The sequence below is a fragment of the Sus scrofa genome, chromosome 3 (genome assembly GCF_054392235.1).
Source record: "Sus scrofa isolate SSC_HxYL_T2T_F1_AM1 chromosome 3, Sscrofa_HxYL_maternal_Yorkshire_Landrace_v2.0, whole genome shotgun sequence".
NCBI classification, from domain to species: Eukaryota; Metazoa; Chordata; class Mammalia; order Artiodactyla; family Suidae; genus Sus; species Sus scrofa.
In genome coordinates, this window is record NC_139385.1 from 106,024,894 (window position 1) to 106,042,773 (window position 17,880).

General features: G+C 37.6%; 2 protein-coding genes across 7 annotated transcripts in view; both read right to left on the reverse strand.

Annotated features, from left to right (window-relative positions):
• Window positions 1-17,880, reverse strand: part of SOCS5 (suppressor of cytokine signaling 5) — a 77,380-nt gene that overhangs the window by 58,706 nt on the left and 794 nt on the right. Inside the window, exon 2 of one of the 6 annotated variants that reach the window (XM_085015428.1) lies at window positions 12,087-12,599. The gene's annotated coding sequence lies outside the window, so the exon portion shown is untranslated. 6 annotated transcript variants of the gene reach the window in all.
• CRIPT (CXXC repeat containing interactor of PDZ3 domain) overlaps window positions 1-17,880 on the reverse strand; it is a 92,476-nt gene that overhangs the window by 2,663 nt on the left and 71,933 nt on the right. The gene's annotated exons all lie outside the window — the stretch shown is intronic.

The following is a 17,880-nucleotide window of genomic DNA, read 5'->3' on the forward strand; positions in this document are numbered from 1 at the left end:
AACAGTGGCTGAGAAAGCAAGACAAAAACTTAAAAAAAAAAAAAAAGCCCTGGGAAAAACAATAAAAAGCAAAGAAAGCAGTATTAAATCTCTTCAAGTGTACAAAGCAGTGCTTAATAGAAACCTATGACTTTTAACTATGAACAATGGGAGATTGTTTAAATTGGAAAATGTTTAGAATGTATATTACACATATAGCATAAGAATGTCTGTTTCGGAGTTCCTGTCGTGGCGCAGTGGTTAACGAATCCGACTAGGAACCATGAGGTTGCGGGTTCAATCCCTGCCCTTGCTCAGTGGATTAACGATCCGGTGTTGCCGTGAGCTGTGGTATAGGTCACAGACGCGGCTCGGATCCCGAGTTGCTGTGGCTCTGGTGTAGGCCAGTGGCTCCAGCTCCGATTCGACCCCTAGCCTGGGAACCTCCATATGCCGCGGGAGCGGCCCAAAGAAATAGCAAAAAGACAAAAAAAAAAAAAAAAAAGAATGTCTGTTTCACTAAATCTGTACTGATAAAGCTCAAGCTAAATATGTGCAAAAATGAGAAAGAGACATGATTAAGATGGGAAAAACTACAATCACTTAAATCCTTCTTCCCTTATACTCCCAAACATTAATTTTATCAGAATTTTAAAAATTTTTTGTATGATTGCAAACATAGTACATGCTTATTGCAGAAAATGTGAAAAATATTAAACAGTCTATGAGATAAGTGAAAAATAACCCATAATCTAACTACTCCAAGTTAGTATATTTTATTTAGCCTTTTAAATTAATATTTCCTTTTTAAGAAACTCAAAAGCATGATCTTACTTTCTTCGCTTACTATATTGTGAATATTTACCTTACACCTTTAAACAGCCTAAAGCTCATGGTTTTTATCACTTGCCAACAATTTTTATTCTAATTAGTATATTAAACAAAAATTAAAGAATATGATTTATAATGGCTTTATAGTATTTAGTTATATGGCTCTTGCATAATTTAATAATTTAAGAGGCTTCTAATTATTAAACATTATAAATAGTACTAAACTGAACAGCACATACACACACTCATGTTTATGTGCACATCTTATTTCCTTATAATTCCTAAAAAAGGGATTTTGGGCAAAGGATGTGAACATTTTTAGGATTCTGAATATTATCCAATTGCCATTGCAATGGACTCAATATTTACGTCCCCCGCAAACTCATGAGCTGAAATCTAATCCCTAATGTGATGCTATCAGGAAGTGGAGTCTTGGGAAGTTAACAAGATCATGAGGATGGAGCCCTCATGAATGGGATTAGTGCCCTTATAAGAACAGGTCAGGGAGCTAGCTAGCTCTTTTTCCGCCATCTGAGGATACAAGAACCCTGCAGTCGGCAACCCTGATGAGGGCCCTCACCAGAAGCCAAATGGCACCCCAATCTCAGACTTCAAGCCTACAGAACTGTAAGAAATAAACTGTTGTTTATAAACCACCTGTTGTTTATAATACCATAAATGTATTGTATTTTGTTATAGCAGCTTGAGCTAAAAATAGCCATTTAGAAATTTGTACCAATTTATGCTCCTACCAACAGCAGATATTTGCCAACACTTGGTTCTGATTCTTTTTTATATGAGAGACAAACTGAAGCATGCTGACTATGACATAGTGATTCTAACCTCTTAGGCTTTTTCCACAATCTTATTTCATAATCCTAAAGAAAAATCTTTTAGTAAATATCTCTTGTAGTTAATGATATTGACCTGTGGTTGAGGCATTTTTCCAGTGTTGCTCTGTTTAACAAATTTACCCTGTTAATTAAATTTAAGCGCTTTTAACTAAATATAGTATGAACTGCATAAACCCATTCAAAAAATAAATTATCCCTCTATGTGCATATCTGTAATAAGTGATCTAAAATGCTAAAGATAACCATGGTAAATTCTGGGTTTGAGGACAGTGAGTTTGTTTCCTTTCTTTCTTTCTCTTTGAACTTCCTTTTTTGTATCTCTCTGTATGGCTTGAAAATTAAAATATAAGCTGGCATCTTTTTTTGGAGCCACAGTCTAAAAAGTATGCTATACCAAAAATCATAAAGAAAAATTAAACATTAAAATAAAGTTCTACACCTCCATTTCCAGTTATGATGGAATAACTAACTGGAACTGGGCTAGACCTCCTGCTGTGAAAGACCATTAACCCGGGCAATATACATGAAATATTATTTTCAGATGTTCAACAACAGTCAGCATAGGACTGTGATTCCTGAGAGAAGAGAAACAAAGACTCATGAAAACCCTGACTTGTGCCACAGGGAAGGGAAGCCCAAAAGAGCACAGAGATCTCAGTGAATTGAGGAAACAGAGCTCCAAGCTGGAGGCTACTGAAGTCACTGGAATTTAAGGAGTAGAATACAAGCAAGAAGAGAGCTGTGGAGCAAAAAACTTTCAGAAATCTGTGGAGAGATCTTCTAATTCTTTGCCTGGAGGCTAAGCTATATATGCACAAGGCAAGACTCCAGGAGGCCAGTCAAAGAAAAAATTCTGGGGAAAGAACAACATGGGGCATGAACTGAACAAGTACCTTGAGCTTGGGAGATGTTCAAATTCCTGGCAGCTAGAGTGGAGAGACCTCAAGGAACATGACATGCATTTGGCAGAGATCTCAGAAAGCCTTGGTATTAGGGCTAAGCTAGTCCTAGAATAACTAAAATTACTGAAAACCAAAGATAAAGGGGAAATCTTTAAAGCAGCCGGGAGGGGGGGGGAATACTACCTCAAGTGAACAACGGTAAGAATAATCACTAACTTTTCATCAGAAACAACTTAAACTAGAGGACACTGAAACAATGACTTTACAGTGATACAAGGGGGGAAAAAGCCATCAACTTAAAATTCTACATCCAGCATAAATATCCTTCAAAAATGAAGGCAAAAGGGAATAACAAAGTCCAGAACCGTCCTCCTCACACAAACAAGTAGCAAGCTAGACAAAACATGAAACAATTCTTTTCAGACACTCGATAACAGGCAGTACAGAAATATGACCCGTGAAAGAAGGGACACAAATGAGGTGAACCCAAAGACTGCCCCAGCTTTCTGTTTGGAACTACAACAAGGGGAGAGGGAACCTAAACAGAGTCAATGCGTCTCATTGAGTTGAAGTGGCAGAGTTCAGAATTTGCGGAGTCTCACAGCAAAGGAAACCATAAACAAAATGAAAAGACAACTTAGAAAATGGGAGAAAATAGTTGCAAACGATGCAACCAACAAGGACTTAATCCCCAAAATATACAAATAACTCTAACAACTCAACAACAAAAAACAAACGACCCAGTTGAAAAATGGGCAGAAGACCGAAATAGACATTTTTCCAAAGAAAACATATGGATGGCCGGTAGGCACATGAAAAAATGCTCAACATCACTAATTAGCAAAGAAATGAAAATCAAAAACTACGAGGTACCACCCCACACCAGACATAAGTCTGCAAACAACAAATGCTAGAGAGGGTGAAGAGAAAAAAAGGAACCTTCCTACACTGTTGGTGGGAATGTAAACTGGTGTTAACCACTATGGAAAACAGTGTGGAGGTTCCTCAGAAAACTAAATATAGAACTACCACATGATCCAGCAATCCCACTCCTGAGCATCTATCCCAACAAAACTATAATTCAAAAAGATACATGCACCCATATGTTCATAGCAGCAATATCACAATAGCCAAGACAAGGAAGCAACATAAATGTTCATCAACAGATGGAAAGTGTAGTACATATATACAATGGAAAACTACTCTGCCATTAAAAAGAACGAAATAGGAGTTCCCTTCTGGGCTCAGTGGTTAATGAGCCCGACTAGGATCCATGAGGTTGAGGGTTCAATACCTGGCCTTGCTCAGTGCGTTAAGGATCCAGTGTTGCCATGAACTGTGGTGTAGGTCACAGATGCGGCTCAGATCTGGCATTGCTGTGGCTGTGGCATAGGCTGGCAGCTGTAGCCCCAATTCAACCCCTAGCCTGGGAACTTCCATATGCCACAGGCGCAGTCCTAAAAAAAATAAGAATGAGATAATGCCATTTGCAGTAAGATGCTACTACAGATTCTCATACTAAGTGAGGTAAGTCAGAAAGAAAAAGACAAATACCATATATCACTCATGTGTGGAATTTAAAATATGGCACAAAAGAACCTAGCTACAAAACAGAAACAAACTCACAGGCATAGAGACAGACTTGTGGTTGGCAAGGAGGTCGGGGGCAGGAGTGGGATGGACTGGGAGTTTGGGGTTAGTAGGTGCAAACTATTACATTTAGAATGGATAAGCAATGAGGTCCTACTGTATAACATAGGGAACTGTATCCATCCTCTTGGGACAGACCATGACGGAAGACAATATAAGGAAAGGAATGTCTATATATGCATGTCTAAGTCACTTTGTTCTACAGCAGAAATTGGCACAACACTGTAAACCAACTATATTTTAATTAAAAAAAAGAATTTGTGAAGTCTGAGACAGCTAGAATTTGCAGAGCAAATTACCACAAGGGAAGAAACTAAACAGAAATGCTTATCTACAAGAAGGGGTCTCCTTGAGTTTCAGCCTAATACCAAACTGCATGTGTGTTATGTAAATCTATGAGGCTAGACCGAGAAAAACTTCCAAGACAGTAACAAATACCAGGTAGCTCTAAGCCTAACAACTTTCAGAGTTCAGACAGGGCCAGGATTGTTCAGTTTCCACCAAATGGAGTGAATAAACTTTGATCAACACACGGGACAATCAAGTGGGACAATCACAAAAGAAGGGGTATGCCTCAGTAATGGGCCCAAACTAGCCCTAAACTGAAGCTATTCTAGAACCGCCCCCAACCAAACCCTCCAAAACCCTGAAAACAAAACTCAAAAGATGAAGCTGATCCACAAATTAACTGCCTGCCAGAATAAAACTTAATACTCAAGAAACATAGAAAAAAAAAGGCAAATATTCAATACCATAATCCCATAAGAAATTACCAGATATTAGAAAAAAAAAGAAATGGTAACCTACAATCAGGATCCAAAGGGGCAAGGGTAAAGAGAATTTTAATACAGGGCCTTCAAAATAGCTATTAAAAAAAAAAAAAGAGTCCAAAGGCTTAAAGAAAAACATGAACATGATGAAGGAAAAAAAACAAAAACCCAGAGAAGTGGAAGTTATTTTTTTAAAGGTATTTTAGAATTAAAAAAAAAAAAAAGAATATCTGATATAAAAATTTAACTGGATGGGCGTAAGAGCATATTGGGTAAAGGAGAATCTTTAAAAACCAGTGTGCTTAAAGAAAGGAATCAGAAGAAAAAGAGAGCACTTTCATGACCTGTGAATTAATGTTAAGTGGCCAAATGAACATAGGTAGGACTGGAGTCTGAGGAGAAAAGAAATAATTGGAAATTTTAAACCCTGAAGTTAGATGGCTAAAAAATTTACAAATATGAAGCAAACAATACACTCACAGACCCAAGAAGCTCAAAAAACCCACAAGGATAAATACAAATAAAACCATACCAAAGGGTATCATATTAAAGTTGCTGAAAACCAGTGATAAAGAGAAAAATCTTAAAAGCAGCCAAAGGGAAAACACATATTACATATAGGGAAAGAAATATAAAAAATCACCAGAGTTTGTCAGAAATTATGCAAATGAGAAGATAGTGGAATAACATCTTTAAGGTGCTGAGAGAGGGGAAAACCCTGAAAATCTAGAATTCCGAACTACTAACAATAACTTTCAAAACTGAAGGCAAAATGAAATAAAAAGAGAGAGCGGGAAAGAGACCGGTGCATTAAAAGAAATGTAAAAGGAAGTTTTACAAGCAAAAGGAGTATGACACCAGACACAAACTTGAATCTACACCAAAAAAATGAAAATCTAAAGAAATGATTAAAATGAGACATATGAAAGACATTTTTAAAAGTTTTAATTGTTCTAAAAGATAAACTGTCTGACAAAAAGCAAAAAGATCAGCAACTGGGATGAAGCACACATAAAATCAAAATGTATGACAAAAAGAGAACAAAAGATGGAAGGGAGAAATTGGGAGTATACCATTACGTAATATTCTTGCATTAGTCATGAAGTGGTATGTTATTTGATGACAGACTGTTATTAATTAATTATAACGGCCACCACTTAAAAAAAAAAAACTTAACCAATAAACCAACAGAAGAAATAAAATGGAACCATAAAAAAAACCCATCCAAAAGAAGAAAGAAAACCAAGGCAAAAAGAACTAAGAGTAAACATACAGTAATATGGTACATTTTAATCCAACCATATCAATAATTACATTAAATGTAAATGGTCTAATCTAGTGGCAACCTTTTTCTATAAAGAACCAAAAAATATTTTAGGCTTTGGACTCTGTCCCAACCACTTAACTTTGCCACCTGTAGCACAAAAACAACCACAGGCAATATGTAACTGAATAAGCACAACTATGTCCCAGTAAAACTTTACTTACATGAACAAGTGGTAGGCTGAGTTTGGTCTGCCAGTCACAGTTATACCACCTCTGCCACACCAAATTTAAAAAGGTATTGTCAGACTGGATAAAAAAGCAAGACCCAACCACATGCTGTCTATAAGAAACTCACGTTAAGTATAATGATACAGATAGGTTAAAAGTAAAAGGATGGAAGAAGATATACCATGCAAATATTAATCAAAAGAATAGAGACTTCAGAACAAGGGAAATTACCAGGAATAAAAAAGAACATTTCATAATGACAAAGGGGTCGACTCATTAACAAGACTTAACAATCCTAATTATGTATGCACCTAACAGTGCTATAACAGTGTTTGAAACATGAAACAAAATCTGCTAGAAATGAAAGCAGAAATAAAGAAATCCAAAATTGTAGGTGAAAACTTTAACTCTGCTCTCTCTGTAATTGATAGAACAAGTAGACAGAAAACTAGTAAAAATGTAAGAAGATACACAAAGACCAACCTAACTGAAGTGACATTTACAGAACACTCCACCCAGCAACTGGAGGATATATATTCTTCTTCAGTGCACACTGAACATTCAGCAAGATATACCATGTGTTGGGCCATAAAATAATAAAACAGCTTAAATGGACTGAAATTATTAAGAGGATGTTCTCCAACTACAATGGCATCACATCAAACAGAGTAACAAAATACTTGGATAATCCCAAAATTTGGAAATTATTTGGCAACACTCTTTTGGAAACAACACATGGGTCAAAAAAAATTATAAAAGAAATCAGAAACTATTTTGAATGAGATGAGAATGAGAATGTATAGCTTTAAATGTTGGTAATTAATATAAATTTAAAAATCAATGATCTAAGCTTTCACCTTAAAAGCTAGAAAAAGTAGAGAAAATTCAATCCAAAATATGGAGGAAGGAAGGAATCAGTAAAAGAGCTCAAATCATGAAATAGAAAAATGGTAAACCACAGAAAAAAATCAACAAAATCAAAAGCTCATTATTCAAAAGTACTGACAAAATTGATAACCCCTAGCTAGACTAGCCAAGGAGGAAAAAGGAGAAAATGAATCCAATATCCAGGAATGAAAGAGGGAACATCAATACATGTCCTACCCATGTTAAAAGAAAATACTGTTTTGTAATATATATAATTTATTTTCAAGCTGATAATTTTGACAAGTTAGATGAAATGGACCGATCCCTTGAAAGACATAAATTAGGAGTTCCCTCGGTGGTGCAACAGGATTGGCGGTTTCTTGGGAATACTGGGATATAGGTTCGATCCCCAGCCCAGGCACAGTGGATTAAGGATACACCACTACTGCAGCTGCAGCGCAGGTGGCAAGTGCAGCTCAGATCTGATCCCTGGCCTGGGAACTCCATATGCAGCTAAGTGGCCAAAAAAAGAAGAAGAAGAAAAAAAAGACATAAATTACCAAAACAGGCACAATAAGAAACAGAAAATCTAAACAGCCTCAGACCTATTCTTTTAAAAATTGATTCCTTAATTAAGAAATTTCCACAAAGAAAACTCCAGGCCCAGATGGCTTCATCAGTGAGCTCTATCAAACGTTTAAGGAAGAACATCACTTGTACCCAAACTCTTCCCTAAAGGAAAAGGAAAAGGGAACATTGCTGGTAGGAGTGTAAACGGGGGTAAACTCACCTTGGAAATTGTTCTGTTAGTTTCTCTGTGTTAAACATACACGCAGCAATTCCACTACTAGGTATTTACCCAAGAGTAAAGAATACATGTGTCACAAAAAGCCTAGACAGTTCAGTTTTCTACTTATGTGATTCGAGGAGTACTAACTCCAAACTTTAGTCTGCAGTCATTTAGCAACCCTAATTTCCCACTAACCCAATCCAAACTGTGCATTTTAGATAAGGAATTCTGTTCACCAGTTCCTTTTTTTTTTTTTTTCCTTAATGTTCTACCTTCCCTGGTACATAATGATTTCCCTACATTTTTATTAGCATTATTCTTACTTTTTGTTGCACAGCCTTGTCTTTCTACCTCCTTGAAAACTGAACCAAAAACTCATCTTTTCCACTAAGTGCTAAACCACCTCAGATTCTTTCCAAATTCCCTCAGCACTTGAAGACCTTGCTCCAAATAGATGTATTTATTTTACTGAATTTGGACATCTCTTCTTAATGACTCACCAACTCCATCCCCTGGCTTAAAGAGTAGAACCTTTGGGGGAGAACTGAAAAGATGATAGTCCTCCTTCAAGGTTCTTTCTCTTGTGCTGTTTTTACTTTTCCTTCTTGGAGTGTCATTCTGCTTGCCAGAGCCTTGAGCTCTACAGGGCTGGAGAAGTAGGAGAGAAAGAGAAGCAAAGAGATGGTTGATTAGGGCTGCTTGGAGCTAGATTTTAAAGGTGAAAAAAGCCTTTGGGCTTCCATATCTGTTGTTGACTACCTTGCCAGCTCAAAGAAGCAAAGAGTCCAAAAAGAGACTAAAGTGAGGAACAGGAAGTGCATGTCTATGAATTCCCTGGCTATGCTAGATGGCCAGACAGGATGCGGTGCACTGTTTCAAAGACACGAAAATACTTCTGGCTTTTTGGCAGCAAATACTTCTATATAGCCTTTGTAAGGCTAGGTCCTGGGGGTTTGCCTGGAAGTGAGAAAAATCTTAAATGTTTAAAAATGTCTATACTCCTGAACTAAGTGCCTATACTGGCAGTTACTTTGTGTTCTATATGCATTATTATTTAGGAATTATGGTCATTACTTGTCTAATTTCAAAACTTTCAACTATAAACTTTATGCCTTCCAAATCATATCTATAAACCTGATTATGTTCCTGAGCTAGACCCATAATATCCTGTTATTATTACTTATCTAAAAATAATGACTACTCATCTGAAGGCAAACTCAGTTCTCCCCTTCTCTCAAACTTGCATGTATTATTCTACTGCCAAGTCGGGAACCTTAGACTCATCTTCAACTTCTATCACTTCCAAACATACTTGCCAAGTCTGGAGGACTTAAACTCCTAAATACCTCTGAAATCAGGGTTCCTGTTTCTATCCCTACTACAAACTTCTTAATTCAAACCATCATAATCTCTTTCCTGAACTAGGGCAGAGCCTAAAACGGCATCTTTGACTATACTTCACCTACCCGAGGCCAGAGACAATGCCTCATTGACTCACCCTGCCATATGTATTACTTGGTGAAAAAAAAGTCTCCTTCTCTGTTCCTCCAGGCTGTTCTCTTTATTACAGCTATAATCCATTTTCTAAAGGACCAAACTATTTGTATCACTTCCTCACCTATACAAAAAATAAAAATTTGAACTCCTAGTATGGCATTTTGTTCCCATTGTACCTTGCTGAAGTTCCTGGGCCTACGAACCACAGTAGTAAACCAAGTCATAGCAGTGACAATGCCAGATCCTTAACCCACTGTGCCACCAGGGAACCCCTTCACCCTTCTCCTTAAACACACCCTTTCATTTTTGATAATCTAGAATATACAGTAACTTAGTCCAGCTTATTTTATTTTTATGAGCGCTCTTGTAAATTTAGAGCCATTAGCTAAACCTAAGTAATGAGTGAAGAAACAATCAGACAATACAGCCAACTCTCAATTAGCCTATTTTCCTAGTCTTATTAATAACATGGTCAGTGTAAACTAAATGAAAAAGTGAGTAAAATGTTTCAACTACTTGCTGAGCTTCTTCCTTTCTGTAAATTAATGTTAAGAACCTTCAATTATAGACTTGGACTTATTCCCCCCTTTTGACTGACAGGCACAAAGAGAACTATAACTCAATTTTCGTCACATCTATCCTCTTCCTTCCTTTCATCTTTAATACTTCCCTTCCCCATTTCTGCTGTTTCTCCTCTTGTACTCTTCTCTTCCGGCTACCTAAGTTTTCACAGCATTCTCTTTGTCTACCTGTCACAAGAATGTCAGTATTCTTCTATCACTCCTATTGGTAGAACACTTAAAAAATTTAGAAAGCACTTTCGCACTTACTTACTCACTTGGTTCTCACAACCTCCGATTTTGGGATTCCAAAATCAACACATATAAAGTACGCGTGTGTAACAGCTTATACACAATAGATGTTACCCTTATAAGTAAAATATAAGATATTTTATTATATTGTAACTCAGCTTTTGAAGAAATTACAGTTCAAGAAAGTTCAGTGATTCATCTAACATACTGGTATTTCCTCTGCTTAGGACTCTACACCCTCTCTTCACTGGCTCATCTCTTAAGACAGCTCAAGCCTTCCCTTACTCCCGGAGCAAGAGTGTTATGCCTGTTTCAATGCTATCCTCATGCTTCTACACCACTCTTTCGTACCACTAAAAGAATCTACATCTCTGGTGTCTTTTCCACCACAACCTATTTTCTTTGTTAATGCTACTTTTATTAATACTCATTAATGATCAGAGCATTTTATTAAGTCAACAGGAGAAACATTTTTATGGGCAGCCAGCACTGACGGTTAAGACTGTACATCAAAACATCCCTAGCTTTCCTTAAAAATCAAGAATTTAAGGAATGTCTCTAAATCCTCTCAAAATATCTAGATACTATCTCTTGTGGTGATGACATCCAAAAGTGTTACAGCAAAGGAGTAAAACATTTCATAAACTCTAAATTAAACTATCACAAGTTTTAAGAGCTGCCTCCTAACAGCCTGGGAAATGTTTAGGGTTAACAATCTAAAGATCAGGGCCATAATCTCAATTCAACCACATACTAGCCAACTTGGGAAAGTCACTTAAACTCCCAGAATTGAATTTCCTTTTTAATAGAACCAGATAATACCACCCACCTTTCAGAACGGTTAAGAGAATTAAATGAAAGAATGTCTGCAAAATCACTTGGCCTGGAGCATAAAATAGTCAGAAAATGGTAACCCCTTTTATAATTATTTTCATGTACAATATCACTTTTGTTTTCAGAACCATGTCCCACAACCCTCAACATGTTTCTCCTTGGATTTTGTGGCCAAGCAGTAACTACAATAAATGCCTTCAAGGAAGTTATCTCTATGACTTCTGGATCCCCTTCCTGGGTCACAACTCAGTCTATAAATATAATTTGGAATACTTCCTCCTTAATGCATTATCTTGTTCTCTGCCATACAAAAACTCATCAAAGGATGTTCCTGTAGCTTCTTGTTGGCTTGGCTTTTAACTGCCTGGAACAGTACACAGAGTCAGCTGCAACTCTGGCAAATTCCAATGTCAGTCTGTCTTTAAATCATTTTTTAAAATGTTAAATAAAATTATTCCCAGCACGGATCACCTGAAGGGTAATAAGGATGGACTATTGTCTCATGTTAGTAACCAGAGTCAAAGACTAAATAAATAATTAGATAAATCAGCTCCCCTTTGGCTACATGCATATTTTAAACCTTATGAAAGTACTTGGACTTCTCCCATCAGATTATATTTCATGTTTATTAAGTTTATCCTATAGCTTTAGAATATACTTCAGCAGATTTCCAGATATAAAGACACACCTAACATGCAGAACCCAATATCTGTGCTAGGGCTAAACTCCTACCAAATCCTGGTTTTCCTCAATATTCTTCTCTATCCAACCTCCAAGCTCTTAACCTTCTTCCTCTGACTACTCACTGTATATGCAGGTTTGAGGTTCAGTTCCCAAATCATTTTCATTCTATCGTTCATGTTCCATTTTAAGTGTATGTGTATTTATACATAAAATTTAAATATGCTTCTATCCTCTTCAGTTGCTTGAAATACAGCATATGAATACTTGATTACCACCTCTGACTGAGGAATCTTGCTCAGAATAGAAAGACTGGATATGATTCCTGTATAGTACTCTTCAAATAAAAATGGAAGTTACAATGTGAAGACAATCTTGGAGCAGATAAGCCCATTTCAAAAATAATTGTTTCTTGGAGTTCCCACTGTGGCTCAGCAGGTAAACGACCTGCTGTTGTCTCTGTGAGGATGAGGATTCGACCGCGGGCCTCACTCAGTGGATTAAGGATCTGGAGTTGTCATAAGCTGTGACTGTAGAGGCAGCTCAGATTCAGTGTTACCATCACTGTTGCATAGGCCACAGCTGCAGCTCTGATTCAACCCCTAGCCCGGGGGTTGAATCCATATTCCCAGGTGGGGCTATAAAAAGAAAAACAAACAAACAAATAATTGTTGGAAAATTCACTTCATCACCACTTCCTCTTATTAGCACTGATAAAGGTTAACTGCATGACATCTCATCAAAAGAAAGGTAAATTTAATTTTGGTGTTAAATAGCATATAACTACAATGCGTATAGACTATATTAGAGAACCTATGGATGTATATTCTCACTATACTGTATCTGGCATACTGTTATTATGATCTTCCTTAAGTCAAGCCTCAGAATTTTTCATCTGCAAGTAAAGTCAGGCAACTATTTCTCAGTTAAATTACTCAGATGTAAATTTAACCAACACTAACAAGAATCCATAGTCCAGCTCAGTCAATTACCCTTCAGAATTACTGCTGCTCCAACCAGATTCAAAAGCCCTTTTTCCCATTTAAAAGTAGGATAGTTGGCTCAGATGAAAAATTTATTAAGTTGGGCAAGGCAAATGATTCGTATTTTCCCTCTGTCATTCTCTAACATCTACAATGAAGCTAAGAAAGTAGTTCGCATGCTCTGTATCTACTTAGTCCATGTACCCATGAATTTTCCTTCTTTCTTCCTTCCTTCCTTCCTTCCTTCCTTCCTTCCTTTCTTTCTTTCCTTCCTTCCTTCCTTCCTTCCTTTCTTCCTTCCTTCTTTTTCTTTTGGCTGCACCAGTGGCACACATAAGTTCCCAGGCCAGGGATCAAACTTGAGCCACATTAGTGATAATGACAAATCCTTAACCACCAGGCCACCAGGGAACTCTGCCATAAATTTTCAATATGACTAACAAGCAATTCACAGCGTCATAATTATTTCTAAATACATAAAGAAAATCAACTTAAAAACTGAGCAACTATTGGTTTTTATTACAGCATGGTATTTATGTCTTTTGAAACCATATTTAACAATTTTATTCACATAATTATGTAACAACCCTGAAGAAAAGATCTGCATGCCTAAGCTCTACGAAGTACCGTAATACATGTCATGAGGCCAAAAGTGGCCAATAAATTATAATAATTTCATAATCTTTATTGTAACAACCAGAAGAAGATTAGGAGTTGGTCACTCTCAAACATTTGAATTCTTATCAATGAAGGAAAAATATGACTCGAAAGTTTTGATGGCTCCATGTAACTCTCTTAGCCCTGCTGGCTGGCATTACTTCAGAGTAAAGGGTGACCCATGTATTTCTATCACCTCAAGTAACACCAACAGGATGGCTGCCTGACATTTAAAACAAAAGAGAGAAAAATCAACTACTGGCGTAATAAAGAGGCTTTTGAGCTATAACCTGTTTCTGATTTTAATCTCTAACCTATTAAATAGGCTCGATTCAATAAAACGCTAAAAATAAGGGCAATTTAAAAATATTATGTGAGGGAGCTCCCATTGTAGCTCAACAGGTTAAGAACCCAACTAGACTCCATGAGGATGTGGGTTTGATCCCTGGCCTCACTCAGTGGGTTATGGATCTGGCACTGCCACAAGCTGTGGAGTAGGCTGCACTTGGATCCCACATTGCTGTGGCTGTGGCAAAGGCCTGCAGCTCCAGCTCCGATTCAACCCCCACCCTGAGAACTTCTGTATGTCGCAGGTGTGGCCCCATCCCCCCCAAAATTATGTGATATAAATTTTAAAAATCATTGAAATAATGTTAAAAAAAGGTATAAAAAAAGTAAGCTCATGTGTGAAGGCTAGTAAGAAGCTACATGGGAAAGATATTGTGAGAAGGAAAGACGACAAAGATGCAGGAGAATCAAAGTTAAAGAGGGCTGTAAACACAAGATGAGCTTCTATAAAAACAACTGGGGAACCTGATAAGGAAGAACTCCCCAATAGTCGGGAGAAGAAATCCATCATTTTTACCTTAAAAACACATTTGATAAACCACATGTTCATGATACGAATAAGACCTAGGCTATAGCAAAATCAAAAGCAACAAAATGTTACAAAATTGGAGTTATTTTTGGACAAATTTTATCTCTAAAACCTAAAGGTTCAATGAATGAAGTCACCAAAATATTCACTTAGGGAGTTCCTGTTGTGGCACAGTGGTTAACAAATCCAACTAGGAACTATGAGCTTGCGGGTTTGATCCCTGGCCTCGCTCAGTGGGTTAAGGATCCGGCGTGCCGTGAGCTGTGGTGTAGGTAGCAGACGTGGCTCAGATCTAGCGTTGCTGTGGCTCTGGTGTAGGCTGGCAGCTGCAGCTCCGATTAGACTCCTAGCCTGGGAACCTCCATGTGCCGCGGAAGTGGCCCTAGAAAAGGCAAAAAGACAAAAATAAAGTAAAATATTCACTTAATAGGAAACAAGGTTCAGTCATTTTTCTCATGGTTCCACTGGGAGAAGGGGGCTGCAATTAATAATAAACCTTAAAAAGTCCTGGTTTCCTCATCTAAGCTTAACCAATTAGCCTCCAGAACTCACTTATTTTCAATCATTGAAAATACTCACTGGAAATCAATTATTAACATTTTAATTCTAGAATAATGAAATTGCAACAAGGGTCTCCCATGGACACTCAAAAAAGCAGCCACATTCACTCTAACTTGATAGGCATACCTAACTCAAGGTCCAAGGTGAGCAGAGTAAGGACTAAAAAAAATCGTAAATAAACTAAGTTCCCCTTAAAGCAGTCTATGATTTGATCACATACTTATTTAGAAATTTTTAATAGCCACAAAGAGACTTCATTAACAGCAAGGAAACAAATGGGCATACAAGTACCTAATGAACATTACAAATAATGTCTAATATTTGTTGCACCCTTACTCTGTGCTAAGGAGGTACTTTTAATCCTCACCAATACCCTATGAGTTGGGTACTTTTATTAACCTCACTTTAGGTGTGAGGAAACCCAGGTACACAATGGTTAAGTAATTTGCCAGGATCATAACGTTATTATACAGATCCAGTCTCTATCACAATTATGATCAAAATCATGTTTTCATAATTATCACGTAATTTTACTACTGCTCTTTGTAAAGGTACTAAAACCCATTTTAACATTAACCCTCCTCCCCCAAAGTTACTTAAAATAATTTTCACATAATTTACTTTGAAAATATAAGAGCCTTTTGAAATCTGATAATTTTTAAGCAGTTAATTTTTAGCATAAAAGTTTCAGAACACTGGCCTACTCTAAGAAGTTTGTCTACTATTTCAATCTAGATGACAGCTTATCTCTTCCCAACGAGAGGGAATATCAGCACTTCTGCTAACAATGCAGCATACTGTTTTAAACTCTTCAATAAAAGCTCATCTAGTTTTATATCACTTCATGTATAAAGATAGTCAACTCAAACTTCCCATCCTTAGAGGGGAACAACATCACAAGTAATCCTAAAACCATTTAGAGCTGGCCCTAGAATGCTTTAGAAATAACAACGTGATGTGATAAAGTAGAAAAACTGGCTACAGTCAGAGATCTGCCCACCAATCCCGGCTTGTCACTAGCTAGCATTTTAGTCCCTTCCACTGGTTTGGGCTTCGGTCTCCTGATCTGCAAAATAATCATATCCACGGTCTACTCTTCCAGCTCTAAAAGAAATGTGACTCATACACAAACATCTTTTTTCCAAGCTTCCCATTCTTATTCTGTTGAGTTATTACCATTACTTTGCAAGCATTCAGCATTATTTTTCCTTGATTCTACAAAGGGAGGTAAAAGCCCATTCTAAACAAAGGTGATAGAGGAAAGCTTTCCGGACCACTGGTTTGCCACAGATGAGCCCCAAGGTGAATAATGTAGAAGCTATTATAATGTTAAAAGGTGTTAGGTTTCAATATTTTAGGCTACTGTTTTGTGTGCCAGTACATTCTCCCTAAGGACGAACAGTAAAATTCAAGGACAATAGGGAGAAAAAAAAATGTAATTACCCATTTCTTCAGTAACTAAGAGGTGGCGACTGCAAATATCAACACCTTTTTGCAGAAATGTTTTCTCTGACTGACAATTACAATTTACACCAAAGGGAAAATACGATCTACAAAATTTTCTTCTATATGTTTAAGTAGTCCCTAAAAACACACCTCATTTTTCATTTTGTAAATTGTCAGGAATTAGTAAGATAACATATATATGATTAAGAAAATATTAAAAAGATTAAAGATCAAGCTGTACAATTCTCAGCTTCCTCTTCTCAGTGACATGAAGAACCTCCACCGGCTGCCACAGAGGTGGATTCTGTAGACTGCCACTGCCTAACCCAGGTATGCATTTTTTACGTTCTTAACCCACTCTCAAGAGTGTTATGCAAGTTCAGGATATTAAAATTAAACTAAACATCTGACATTAAGATTCCCAACTGTTAGAACACTCAACCTGATCTTCACATTGCCTTCTAGAGCTGCTAACTAACCAACATCTTCCCACTTCAACGCTTAAAAGTTAAAATATGTTAAACTATAGAATTTGTGGTTCAATTTTGCATGACCTTGTAAAGAAACAATGAAAAGCAAGGAGAGAAAGCATTCGAATTACCTATTAATCTTGCAGAATAAAAGTCAGTAGCAAAGTGTAATAGTACAGTCCAGCCAAAATGCTACGTTGGGAGGAAGTAAGCCATTGCAATGGATGGAGAAACCTGAAGAAAGGATCTTCTCAGATGGAGAAGCTGCTACAAGAATTTCAAGGAGCAGTTTGAGAAATTCCAGCAAAACTAATAACTGGTAAAACACCACCGAACACATACATATATTTTAAAATAAAAGATAACGTCCAAGGTCCACCTTTTTGTTGGAATACCAAAAGAAAATGTGATCTCGACTCCAATCCCCCTGCCTTTCAAAGTTCAGAACCAAGCCAAGATGTGTACTTAAAACTGTTTCTGAGCATCCTTCTTTAAAAGCAACTCCCTCTCCAGCAAGTCACTTCCCTCTGGCTACTTGAACGTCCAAATCCCAGCACCAAAGAATCTTAGGGCCCCAAGTAGTTGCAGAGGGGTCTTTCAGTGCCCGCCTGAGCATCCCTTCCCACCTCCCGTTAAACTCCGGAGGTGCTCCAGTCACTTTCCCCATCCAAGCTCCCCAGTTCTCTGGCTCACCTCCCGGTGGACCTCTCTTCTCGTCGACCTTGAGGACCCCGGGATCGGAGCTTTAGAGCCCCAAATGACTTGGCCGGTAACCCCTAGCCTGCGGCGCGCGCAAATGCCCCAGTCTCCGGTGACCTCCCCTCGATTCACCGCGACCCGTATCACGAACGCCCTCCGACTAGCTCGGAGCAACCCCCTTTCCCTTAAGCGACCTATGTTCCTCCAACCAGAAAAACAATTCCAC